At 51.3% G+C, this 13,575-nt stretch overlaps 1 non-coding gene across 1 annotated transcript; it reads left to right on the top strand.

The window, feature by feature from the left end:
- The first annotated feature begins 11,650 nt into the window (after positions 1 to 11,650).
- On the top strand, positions 11,651 to 11,722 carry TRNAA-GGC. Its single transcript has one exon. It is a non-coding gene; the product is annotated as a tRNA-Ala (tRNA).
- The last annotated feature ends 1,853 nt before the right edge of the window (positions 11,723 to 13,575 follow it).

Below are 13,575 nucleotides of genomic sequence, written 5' to 3'. Positions count from 1 at the left end.
GCTCAGCACAGGGGCTGAGGGATGGGTGCCTGGACCCTCACATGTGGAAGGAAGACAGAAGGGACACAGGGGCGGCTCACTGCAAGGGGATCGCGATGCTGGCCGGCGCTGAGGAGAGGGCCTGGAGGTCCAGAATGCCGCTCGGCTGGGAGGAGAAAAGGCTGGCCCCTGGGCTGAGGAGAGAGGCACAGGCTAGGACCCCGGGGACAGAGAGGAGAGGCCTGGGAAGGAAGAAGCCAGAGGAATTGCCGATTCGTGATATCGTGGAGGACCAGGAGAGGGAGCAGCAGCAGGTGGCACCAAGGCTCAGGGAAAACCTGGGTGATGGAGAAGGTGTGGTGAGCTGCACAGAAGCAGAGCTGTCGGGAGAAAAGTGTGTCTGTCTGTCTGCGTGTCTGCGTCTCTGGGTTGTCTGTGTGTGCATGTCTGTGTGTGTGTGTGTGTGTCTCTGTGTGTCTGTATGTGTGTGCGTGTGCGCACTTGGTGGGGCAGGAGAGGATGGAAGATCTAGTTTCAAACACTGCTTCTGAAATGACAGAGGGGTTTTCAGGTGGCAATGCCTGTAGGGTGGCTAGAAAAGCGGGGCCAGAGCGGGGAGGGTTCTAGGATTACTGTGCTCTGAGCTCTAAGCTGTGTGGGGGCCCCAGGTCTCCCCCAGCCGCACCTCCCCTGTGTCAGCGGCCACAGCGGAAATCTGTCAAATGAAGGCAGGTGCCGGCCTCCTGAGAGTGATGGAAAAGGCCATCTGCACCCCGAAGGCGGCCAGGGTGCGGCTGGTCTTCAGCGGCCGGCGCTGCTGGAACAAAGGGACGGGGAAGGCCAGGAGATGTTTGGTGACATTCTAGAGCACGATGTCAACGGCGCCATGAGAGGACCTGGCCTGCAGGGGACTAGACAGGGTTGGTCCAGGACAATAACACTGGCTTTAGGGGAGAGAGAGAGAGAGACGAGTGAGAGAGAGAGAGGGGAGTGAGTGAGAGAGAGAGAGACAGAGGTAGATAATCAAACATTAGCTAGAAGAGGTGGTTGGAAAGGTCAAGACTGGGCCTTTGTTCCAGTCAACAAACACTCATGCCTGGCCCCATACTGGGCAGGGGGACCCTGGCCTGAACCAGGTCCCTGCCCGAGAAGGTGGGAGCAGGGAGGCTTCCCAGTCCACAGGGAGGGGGCAGCGGGCCGGCTGGCAGTGACAGTGGGATGAGGTGGGCGCTCTGACCGAGGCAGAATCACATTCTTCTGAAATAGGGGGGGCGTGTGCACTTCTGGGGAGAGAAAAAGAGGACTGGAGTTGGCAGCATGGGTCCCGGGAGGGAGGGGTCAGAGGGGCGCCTGGGGACCTCAGGTTCCCCAGGAGACAGCAGCCTCCTCCCACCAGGATCACAACGTCTAGACGACATTAGCATCTGAGGGCCCTGAGGCATTCTGGGACCCAGGCAGGGGGCACACGAGTGTGGCCAACATTCTAGTTGTCTCTTCCGGTCCAGTGAGTGCTGTCAGTGTGATGTCCCCCCAACACACACACACAAACACACACACACACACGGTCACACAGCCGAGCCATTTCTGCTCTCAGCAGAGGTCACACAGCAAGTCTCTCCCTGAGTCAGGGGAGCGACCAGCACAGCCTTGAGCAGACATTCCTGCAGACGGGTAGGGACGAAGGGACCAGCCCCCAGGGGAGCCGCCTTTGCTCGGACCCCCCAGGGCTTCCATCCTCACTCCTAAAGGCACCTTCCCTTCTCCGGCCTTCCCCAAAATCAGTCCTGACATCTCCTTAGATCGAAGTCAGCCACAATGAAAGGGTGGTGCGGAATTTTGTTTACCGATCCTGGCATCTAATTAAAATTAGCTGATGGTTCTTCTAGTTGGTTTTTTGCTGTTGTTGTTCTGACTATTTTTAAGCCGGAGCTGCTGGATCTGTGCAGCCACGAGTAAGCTGTCAAATCAAATTTCCAAAAGCAAATTGCTTTTATAATTAATTTAATTATTATTACGGCTCCCAGTTTTGTGTTGCCGTAATGAACACAATCGGGTTTCACCCTCAGTTTCTCCCCCACACACCCACTCAGCAGCCCCTGCTTCCCCAGACCCGCCTCCCACCTCTCCCATCCAAGTCGGGGCCAATGGAAAGGAAAGAAGAAAAGGCGACATGTCCCCAGTCCCCCTCCCCAACCTCCCAGTAGCCACCTCTCGCTGCCGCCCTCACCCTCAGAGTGCGTAATTAAAGTTTTGCTCTCTGTTATGGAATAAATGGTACATGTTTTAATTACCCCTGAGCCTACCCAGGCATCCTCACACCCACGCCCAAGTCTGCAAATCTGTGTGATTGGGCGGGGGCGGGGGGGGCAGTTAAGAGAAAGCGAGCTTCTGTGACAGTGACAGCGGTCTGTCACCCAGGGTCTGCAATTCACTGGGGAACTGTCAGTTACTAAGGAAACTAGGAGGGAGAGAAGAAGGGAGAGAGGTGGTTGGATCCAATTTTGGGTGACAAGTGCGAGGCATAAAGCTTTTGGCCCCCTCTGTGCACTCGAGTCTAAGTGAGGAGTCCTCAGGGGTGGGCAGAGGGCAGGTCACCCAAGAGGCCATACCTGGAGACCACACCCTTCTCAGGAGCCCAAGGCAGGTCCAGGGAACAGAGACACAAAGGGAGGAGCAGCAATGGGCCAGGACACTGACCAGCAGCAGCTTGTGTGTGTCTGTGTGTGTCTGTGTGTCTGTGTGTTCATGGGCGCATGCCGGCCCACGTGCTCCCACAAGCACTCAGCCGCTCACACCCATGTTGGTGCAGGTCTGTGTATTTATCCATTTCTGCCTTTTTTTTTTCCTTTTGTTTTCCTCCTTCCTCAGTTTGCAATTTATCTCACTCCCTCTTTCCTGTTTGTCATCCTTTACCCCCTCCCAGCCGCGCCCCGTCTCTCTCTGCCTCTGTTTTCCTTCCACCCTGTCTCAGGCTCTGGCTCAGACGTGTACTTGTGACAGTAATGGGGAGAGACTGACGGACACCCGAGCATCCGCGCCCCGCCCTGACTCCCTCCCGGGCCCGGCTGATTCCTCCTGCCCTGAGGAGCCAGGACGCCCGCCAGAGCATCGGATCAGCTCCCCAGATCTGATGCTATGGCAATGAGGGAACAGAGGGTATGGCACACACAAGTCCTGTTGCTTCTGAAGCAGAAGCAGAGACCAGGAGAGAAAGGAAGGACCAGGGGCGGGGCCCGGAACCAGCCCAGGCAAAGGGGGAGCTCGGGCAAGGCGAGGGAGACAGAGGAGAAGGGCCAGGGTTTACATCTGGGCATCCTGACCTGAAAGGCCGGGGCACAAAGCTGCACAGAATGAAGGGTGTGGGTCAACAGCTGAGTGGGGCTCGGGCCTGGCTGGTGACAGGGCACCCTGGACGCCACTCAGGAAGCCCAGGAGGATGCCGCGCCCTCCTGGCCTTGGAAGCCAAAGCCGTGCCAGGCGAGGCTGGGCTCTCCCACTCCTGGGCCTAGACCCCCTCCCTTTCTCCAGGAAGCCCAGGCTGGGACTTGGGGGCCCTCGCTCCTGCTGCAGAGCCGTCTCCTCCTCTGCCTCCCGTGCTCACCTTCTCTCCTTGGTGCTCAACTGATCAGGGTTTGAGTCCCTTTCTGTTCCCCTGGCTGGTAAAGAGAAGGCCTGGGCCCGGTATGGCCTGAGCCCTGGCTCCCGGGGCCCCTCGTCGAGAGCCCAGTGTGCTGGAGGGATGGTGCTGCCGCCCCAGCAGGGACAGGGGGGTGGGCAGAGGCTGCCCTGCCCAGAGCAGGAATGGTCTAAGTGGTGGTGGGTGGTGGAGTTGCCTTTCTCTCCAGAACCAGGGCCTTGGGATGCCTGGGAAGAGACGAGGTCCACGTGTGTCCCACGCACACACATGCGCGGATCCAAAGGTTGGCAACTCAGCCCTCCCCCCTCTAGGGGGCGCTGTCTGGTCAGATACCTGATAGCAGCCTGGTGGCACTTCCAGGAGACCAAGGTGCCCATGGAGCCAGAATCTCAGCAGCACTCTAGTGCCAAGTCTAGAGGCTTCAACCCTGCCTCTGAAGCCACCCACAATGGCCCCAAACAGTCCCGGGGCCGCGGGCTGATTTGGCATCCTCCCACACATTTCGCCATTGCCAGGCAAATGCTCCAGCTAAGGCATCTGTGTAGAGCAAGCCTGCCACCTGGTGGTGAGGCTGCTCAACTACAGGCCAGGGCTCTTGTGGGGGTTCAGTCCGCTTTGGGCCCCACAGCCTGGGGGCCTGCTGGCCCCTCCAAAGGCTGACCACTGAAGGCAGCACTGGCATGTTGAGGCTGCATGGAGCCCTGTCCAGGGCCCTTCTAGAAGAGTTCGTGGGGGCAGAAAAGCAGATAGCAGGGGTGGGGTTGGGTTCAAGGGCTGAGGCAGGGGACCGAAGGGCCAGGCCTGAATGGAGGGCCTTGTGGGAGATGTTTCAGGCTTCTTGCTCATGCTCATGTCTCTTCCCTGGACGCCACTGGGGAAGCAGCAGCCCGGGGCAGCAGGAGGCCCAACAGCTCCCTCTCCTGGGTCCTCCAAACCCACTTCCCAGGTAGATGGTGGTTCCTTCCCCGTGGACCTGGAGCTCCTGCTGCAGGATCAGGGAAGGCAGACAGGACAAGACCCCAGGGAGCTCACAGGTTAGAAGCAAGGCAGACCTGGAGCCGGGAGCCCATGAGGGTTTTGGAAATCAGTTGCCATTAGGGCAGGGAGCGCCTTGGGGGTCAGCGAGTCCAACAGACCGCACAGTGAGTTTCGTGGGCCCCTGCCTCCACACACAAAAATGTCCATACTAAAAGTTACCTTTTATGACTGCTTCCGTATAAAGATGAATCTACTTCTACTACATCCTTTAACATTTCTTCCCCCTAAAAGTTCATGTTTTTCTTCTGACTTTAAAAGAAATGCTAACATTTCCATGTGCCTAATGGATACGTGAGTCCAACCTCCTTATCTTGCAGATGAGATGGAAGCCCAGAAGAGCACGAGACCCTTCTCAACATCACACAGCAGGCAGTGGTCGGGCTGGGGCCACAGTGGGTCCTCCGGCTCCCAGACTGGGCTCTCTCCACTATCCATTAACCTTTTCCAAGCAGCAGAAAAAATCCCTGCCACCTACACCACAGGCTAAGGAAGAGCCCCCTAGCCCAGCCCCGCAAGGCCCCTGGGATTGCCCACAACCAGAAGACCCTGGCAGGGTTCCACCTGCTCCTCCCCACCCTCCCAGCAGCAGCCTCCCCTCCCCCAATCCTGGCCCTGCAGCCAAGTCGCCGCCACCACCGCAGCTCTTTGGCCTGCTGTCTTATTAATTCCTAATTTCCAATTTGCAAGAAGAGAGAGCCTTAAACCTCCATCTCACCAGCCCAGCAATCACACAGATGATCCAAGTATCTCTGGACAGCCTTTAATTTATTTCCCAGCGCACGCGGGCACTGCTGAGAGACTTGATGGCACCAGCTTAAACATAATAAATTACTCAAGTACCAGAGATTAGTTAATAAAGCTCCAGGCTCCCTCCCAGCCCCTGCTGACTTGGTCGACGACACCAAAGATTCCTTTGATGATGCGCAGTGTCGGGGAGGGGGCTCGTGGTAGGTGTCTCCAGTCCAGCCCTCCTCAGCATCCTTGATGCCAGGCAGAACTGGTGACATGGTGAAGAGGGTGGAGCCCTGTGAAACACCAGGGTGGACTCAGGCATCTTCTGCTCCAGGCCTCAGTATTAGCAATGGGGTCATAATCTAACGGTGGCAAATCTGACTCTTGCTTGAACACAGCTTGGGAGACTAGAAGTGTGCCCAAGAATGAAGGAGGATACTGGTTACCTTTGGAGCCAGGAAAAGGGAATGAGATGCTTTTTTTGAAGATATGAAAAGTCAGGGATAGCCTTCAAGCTTCTGAAGTTCCACCCCTGCCCCTCCCTCCAATGACCTGCCAGGCGCATCTTCCCTGGGCCTCACGTCCATACTATATACCATCGTCTCTTCCCGAGACATCCTGCACACAATGGTCCTCCAACAGTTCTGCCTCACCCACATATAAAGATCTCCCCCCTTCAAAACGATCGTTATGAAACCCAGCACTAACCGTGTCTCTCCTCTGATTACAAATTTGTGATGCTTTTCCATTGCCTGTCTCTTCGAATCTGGCTCCAGATCTTGGATGCCATTGTCTTCCTCCAGTGGTCACGAACACTATGAGACGGAAAAAGATGCTTGAGGGAGAGGGTGTAGCTCACCTTCTGGGGAGCCTCAAAACAGGAGATTCTCATCTGCTATGTGGCTCTGCAAAATCCTACAAGAGACAAAGAAATGGGCACAAAAACTCAGAATTGGGTCTTAGCACATGATACTGGGGAAAGGATTTCTGGGGGAGGTGGTAGGGAGGCAGGGTACAAAAAAGGGATATCTGCAAAGTGCTAAGCCTTGCCAAAGCCCTGAGCTATCCTGAGAACTCCATCCTCCTTAAGAATCTCCCTCACCTGGCCTCAGCTCAGGCACCTAAACCTAACAATCTCAAGAAAGGTAAACCAAATAAATACATCCTCACCTCTCCTGATACCAATGCCACAGCTCCCGGCTCCCAGGCCCACAACCTCTCCAAGCCCCCACTTGGGGCCCCCTTGGTCCCAAATCAGACCCGAGAACAGGGAGTCGGATTTCTTCCCCAGCCCCCTGACATCACAGCACTTCTGAGGCTAAAGAAATGGTGATCCACAGTCACCTTTGTTCCCAGGCACTAGTGTTACTCATTGTTATCAGCAATAAAAACCTCTTCAGTATCTCTAATTCTTTCCTTCCATGATGCTCGAATTACTGCCTACACATGCTCTTGTTTATGCAGGGAGGGCCGCTGTCACACAATAGACAGTGGCTGAATATGGTATAAATTGAATCACACTGTAATCGCACTAGGGGAATCCCAACATGAATCCTTTTATAAAGTGAATAATCATCCCCTAATTTATTATTAGTGTAAACCCAGGTGTTCATAGAACAAGCTTGTTTGATGTGAGCAGAATCTGCTTGTGTACACACACATACACACACACACACACACACACGCACACGCGCACTCCTGGGGAGTGGAATCCACCATGCCCAGTATAGCTCCAGCCACAAAGCAGTCTTGATAAAAAGCTGGCAGTGATATTAAGAATATATTTCTGATACAGATACTGGTGAATGGGAGCACTGAGAATTATTAAAGATTATTGTTTCCACTTAAGAAGAAGGGAAACTGAGGCCCAGAAAAGAGCAATGGCCTTGCTGCTGCCTCCCACCTCCACAGAGGAGATTGTTTCCAGGTCTTTATAAGAACTTCAGGGACCCAAGGAGATGGTGGAGAAGTGGGAAAAGATGGAGGGATGGTTGGCTGGGATGCAGGGACTGACTTGGAGAGTGTTGGTTTCATGTCAGTTCCTACAGGCTGAGGAGTGAGTCATGTGATGAAGGAGCAGACGGGATGCCATGATTTCAAGTCAACCCTAATCACTGCCTGGGGGTGAGGTCTCCAGGGGAAGCCTCGGATGACAGGGTCCTGGGCTCCAGGAACAGGTCGTACCACTGCCTCGGGGGGCACAGCCTGCCTTGACCTCCTCCAGGCCTTCCCCACACTGGCCTGGGCGCCATCCTCTGCCTGGCCCTCGGGCACGCATTGAGCGGTGGCCGTGAGCAGTCCTGACACTGTTGCTTGGGCAGTTCAGAAACTCATGGTCCCACCTGCTTTCTCCCATGGTAACCATAAGTTTGTTTTCTATGTCTGTGAGCCTGTTTCTGTTTTGCAAATAACTTCGTGTCATTTTTTAGATTCTATATGTAAGTAATATCATACGGTATTTTTCTTTCTCTTTCTGACTTACTTCTCTTAGCATGATAATCTCTAGGTCCATCCAAGTTGCTGCAAATGGCATTATTTTATTCTTTTTTTATGGCTTTTTTATGGCTGAGTAGTATTCCATTGCATAAATATACCACAACTTCTTTATCCAGTCATCTGTCAATGGACATTTAGGTTGTTTACCGAAAGGGCATTTTCTTAAGTGACTGAGGACCACACCAGTGTTCTGGACCCTTCGTCACTCCAATGAAGACAGTTATGCCTCTGTGTAAACTAGGTGTAGTAACTACATCACAAAGTTATGAAAATCGTACTAGAGAACGCAGCATTCTTAGCTTTCATACTACAGTACCACACATCGGTCTCAGATTCGTGGCATGCAGCCTTGTCGCTATTAGTGGTAAATTAGGTACATAAACTCGAGTGGATTCAAGTTCACCCCTTTCAAAATATCACCCATATTACCTGTATGCACTTCAGTGACCCTTCTTGGGTAAGACACGGTGATCTTATGGTTAATACCACAAGGCATCGCTCATTACCCGCAGCCAATCTTATCTACACCTGTAACCTATGTACATTTTAAAGTCATCTGTCTTGGGAAGAAAAGATAAAGAATCATGGAAATAACATATGTAAAACATCCTTGTAAACTAGAATGTGAGTTTGTATTGTCATTGTCATCATTACGGAGCTAGAAATGAAACGGCTGTTCCCTTCTGTCTGGAGCTTGGGTGAAGGGGAAGCCCTTCCAGACCACCCCCAGCCACACGGGACTCAGATACTCCCTCAGCCTGTCCGGCCTCAGATCCCAGATCCTCCAGCTATTGGCCACTGCTTTACGTGTAGCCCAGCTGTCAGCAGAGGCCTCCCCACCCCCCAGATAGAGGTAAACTTGACCAAAATCACCAATCCTCAGCTTGTGTGAATCCAGAGCTTCTAAATTGCATGAGTTCCCCACAGCTGGTTAGTTCCCAGTCCCCACAGTCTCTGGCGGGCACCCACACTGGCTCTCTCTCTATCCTGTTCTCCCACCCAGGGCACAAAGCTTAGGGCCCTCCATGGGGGGGTCCTTAAAATGTACACATGCACTAAGCATCCCCCGAGTTTAGAAACATTCCTGGGAACGTGACGTCCGGGAGCGGGGTCTTCTGAGGTCTTGCTGGCTGCCTCGCCCACTTCTCTCAACTCATTCTCCTTCTTGGTCTGCACAGAATGGTTTCTCCAGTACCCAGTTCCTTTGAAATGGTAGCTTCTCTCCTTCCAAAAACTAAGACAATAAAATTTCAAGTGGATTTTTTCTTTCTCTTTCTGACTTACTTACTGAAACAGTTCTCAGCCCAACCCGACTGGAAGCACCACGAGGTCAGGGACTGCGTCCTGAGACCCACTCTAGGCAGCCCAGAGCTCACTTTAATAACTGGCATCATTGCAATCGATTCTCATTATCCACAGTAGTTAAGTTCTATAAAGTCAACAATGAACACTGAATTAGCAAACACTGAGCCTTTGTCCCGGGGGGATATCCAGGGCTGGGTTTTGTGAGCCTCTGGTCACAACATTTTCATCAACTGATCAATACATAACCTTGTTTTACGCACGTTTCTGTTGAAAGACATCTTGTTTAATACAGACTGTTGATTCATTAACATTGAACTCACGGACAACAGCGCTATAACTCATGCCTGATCGGAACTTATCTAACAAACACATGTGTTCTCTCCATAAGGCACATCACAGCCGTCTTGCTCTTGGGAACACCAGACAACACTCTCACTCCACACTTGGGGGCCACTTTAAACAGCAAAATCACCAACGAAAAGCACAAAAAAGACAGGAAAACGTGGCACAGAATAGACCATGAGAAAGAACACTTGTTTACAGCCTGAGAGCTAAAACAAGAAGGCAGTGTCGCCTTGCAGGACCTTAGCTGAGAATGTGCGCACTGAGCAGCTCAAATTTCTCACCACTCCTGCACGTGTCTGTGTATAACCGCAAAAGCACCACGAGTATCAATTTGGGGGGTCACACATTTTAGCAAGCAGGCGAATTTGCAAAGACACAATGCACTCATAATGAGGGTGGACTGTCCAAGCGTGCCGAGAAGTACTACTCAACAATAAAAAGGAACACGTGGTGGGTACACGCAGCCCCCTGGATGACCCCCAGAAGTGATGCTCCGAGTGAAAGAAGCCAGTCTCAAAGGGTCCACACTGTGGGGTTCCACTTATACGACGTTCTTGGAAAGACAGAATTGTGGTGATGGAGAACTGATCAGTGGACAGAGGTGGGGGCAAAAGGAGGCTCTAATGAAAGGCTAACTCGAGGGAATGTGGGGGGTTAGGAAACCGTTGTGTATCCTGATTGTAGTGGCGGTGACACAAATCCCAACACACATTAGAATTCATTAAACTACATCCAGAGAAAAAAGTCGTGTTACTGTATGATGATTTAACAAATAAAACATAAGTAAGCAAAGGCCATAATAATGAGCAACCAGAGAGGCAACACCCCTGGCTCCAATCTGGGCTGCCTCGGTGCACGGAATCGGTCCCCACAGGAAGGTGATCGTGGCCGTTTGAGTCCCTTCTGTATTCCTGGTGGCCTTGTTGGAGGGGGGAACTTGCTACCTGTATGCTTGGGTTATGGTCTCATGCCCCACGTAGGTGACCCCAACATCCTGCGAGTCACCAAAAGCAGGCCACCAGCACAGTCCAGAGGCTTCTCAGCCACTTTCCATCCATTGGCTCCTCTGTAAGAAGACCCCGCCCTCGGGGTCCCCAGGGCATTGGTTTTATATCCACATGCAGAGACTCCCCCTCAGAAGTTAGGGTTGCCCCTGGCAACCAGCTCTCTCTCCAGACTGCTTTGAATACTGCCTGCCTTAGGAAGCCTGCTCCTCAGAACTGATTTTGCAAAGACCTCCTAACACTATGTGAACAAAACATTTTTAAACAGAAAATTTAACAAGGTTTTAAAACAAAAATTCGTCATTTTCCTCGTGTTCTGACTGTGTGTTTGCTGAGTGGCTTTCCAAAGGAGGAAAGCAGAAATGATGGTGGCGGATCATGAAACGGAACCTGCTCTGAGAGACCTATGGGAGGTAAAACAGAGACACTGTGATGTCTCTGTAAAATCCGCTAGTATAAGTCTTGGCACATAGTAGGTACTTAAATAAGTCCCAGGGAAACCAAGACTAACCCCCAAGAAGAAAAGAGGTGTACTTTATAGTTATTAAAGCACAGACATGCTTGTTGAATAGCATCAGTAAACATTGCTGGTACCCACTCAAGAGCCTGCGGCAAAGATGGGTTTCAGTGAATAAATAAGATGTGACCCACACCTTCTGAGGGCTGCAGGTCTAGTGGAGAGAAAGATGTGCATAAATAATTGTACTGTCAGGCAGAGACACTGATGCCAGAATAAAATATAAGAACATGCTATGGGGAAACGGGTAAGGAGGAGGGCAGTAATCAAAGTTCTTTGGTTGCAAGTGACAAAATCCCAACTCAAATGAGCAGAACCAAAGCAGCCACTCACATCATTTGAAAAGACCTGGGTGTATCCAGGGACTCAAATGGATGTCGATAGGAAACTCTGTTCTTCTGCAATCTTTTGCCCTCTGCCTTCATGAGAGAGGTCTTAAGTTTGGAAGTGAATCTGGCTCAAGTCCCAGGCTTACTATTTACTAGCCTGAGCTGTTCTGAGCTGCAGCTTCCTCGTTTGTGGAATGAGAAGAACAATATCTACCTCACAGATGGTAGTTGAGGGTTAAGATAAATTATAATTGTATAATTGTTGGGGGAGGGTATAGCTCAGTGGTAGAGTGTGTGCTTGGCATGCACAAGGTCCTGGGTTCAAGCCCCAGTACCTCCATTAAATAAAACAAATAAACAAACAAACAAACTTAATTACCTCCATCCCTCCCTCAAAATAAAAATAAAGTAAAAAAATAAATTAAATGGTTGGACCAAAAAAATTTTTTAAATAACTGTAATTGTTGTTGTCAAATGAAGCCTGTATCCCCTTTTCAGCTCAACTGTCTTATATTCTAATCCCCAAGGACCCATCCATCCATCCATCCATGTACCTATCCATGCACCCATCCATCGATCCATGCATCCATCCACCATCCATGCATCCATCCACCCATCCCACTTAATTTGTATTAAGCACCTGCTCTGTTCCAGGCAATATGCTATACACTGAGAATATTGACATTAAAAACATAGGCTCCCCTACCCTCCAGTTGCTTACAGGTGAGAGTGATGAGACAAACAAATATGAAACACAAAATGTGAGGAAGGGCATAGAAGTACAAAAAATCCCTTCCATCTGTGTAGAGCTTTTCATTCTTAAAGAACACTTATGCACCCAGTCACTCCACGAAAGTCTCGTAACAACCTCATGAGATGTATAATGACTTCATCCTACTAATGAGGAAGCTGGGGCAAGTTTTCAAAAGGATAGCTAAAATGCTCACGGTTAGTGGGAGGGAGAAACACATCCTCGTTTCTGTGATGTTACAGTCGTGTGGAACATAAATGGTTTACTGGGAGGAGGAAGGAAAGATTTGTTTTGGCATTATTTTGAAATATAGTGACCAATAAAGAAGCCATAAGCAGCTGTAAACCAAACATCAGACAACTGAGGCAAGCAGGAAGGAGCGGACGAGTGACACCAAGGACTGCCCGCATGCACAGGGGCACAGGAGCTGGTGCACGAGCACGAGCAGTCTGTCTTCTCGTTAGAAGAGTCTAGATGAGAGCACGAGTCGTTGACTCACACCAAAGTGCTCACGTGTTTCTTTTCAGTCTTGATCGGAATTCTGCACTTTTTTTTGCAGGACCATAGAACGCTGAGACCTGTGACTCAGTGCACAGTCTGCACACTGAAACTCGTGTCTGTGGCACTTCTCAGATTCACATAGTGTCCTCGGGGACCATTAGGATGCGCTTTGGCTTCCGCCCTGTCAATACCCACACTACCTTTATTGGAGGCAAATACTGCAAGTGATTTGCCCAGGGTGACACAGCCAGCAGGCAGAAACCTGGAAGCTGAACCCAGAGATGCCAGTTCTGGTGGCTTGTCAGTTACCTGGGGCTGCTCTCCGTCACACATGCCAGAGGCAGGAAAGGACTCCTGAGTCCCCCTGTGCCCCACCTGGGTCTGATCTGCCTAGAGGAATTTTCCGTCATGATCTGAACCGTTTCTTCCCCTTTCTGTCTCCCCCACCAGGAGAGAGACCTGACCGACTTCTCCAAGTCCCTTAACTCAGAGAAGTAAGGTGAGGTGTGTCTCCTCACTGCATCGGATCAGCAGGGCAGAGATTTGGGTGGGGGTTTGGATTCAGGGCTCCCAAAAGGCTGCCTGCTCCACCTGTAGGCAGAATGATGGCTGCTGGCTGAGCCAGGGCACCTGGTCTTGCCAGAATCAGAACACCTCCGACACCAGGTGAGGCTGCCACCACCTGGACTAAGGATGGGGCTTGGAGGATCAGATTAGCACAGTGCTTTGGAGCCAATTACCTGGGTTTGAACCCCAGCTCTACTACCTCCTCAGTATATAATCTAGGCAAGACCCTTAACTTTCCTGTACCTCAGTTTCCTTATCCACAAAATAGGGGTGATGGCATTGAAAATAACATTTCAGCTACTGGGTGGTTGCAAGGCACAGAAGAGTTTATCATGCAAATACATTTTGTCAACCTTACGGGTGAGTAAATGCAC

This window comes from Camelus ferus, chromosome 33 (genome assembly GCF_009834535.1).
Source record: "Camelus ferus isolate YT-003-E chromosome 33, BCGSAC_Cfer_1.0, whole genome shotgun sequence".
Taxonomy (NCBI): Eukaryota; Metazoa; Chordata; class Mammalia; order Artiodactyla; family Camelidae; genus Camelus; species Camelus ferus.
This window is presented reverse-complemented; position numbering and strand designations above follow the sequence as displayed.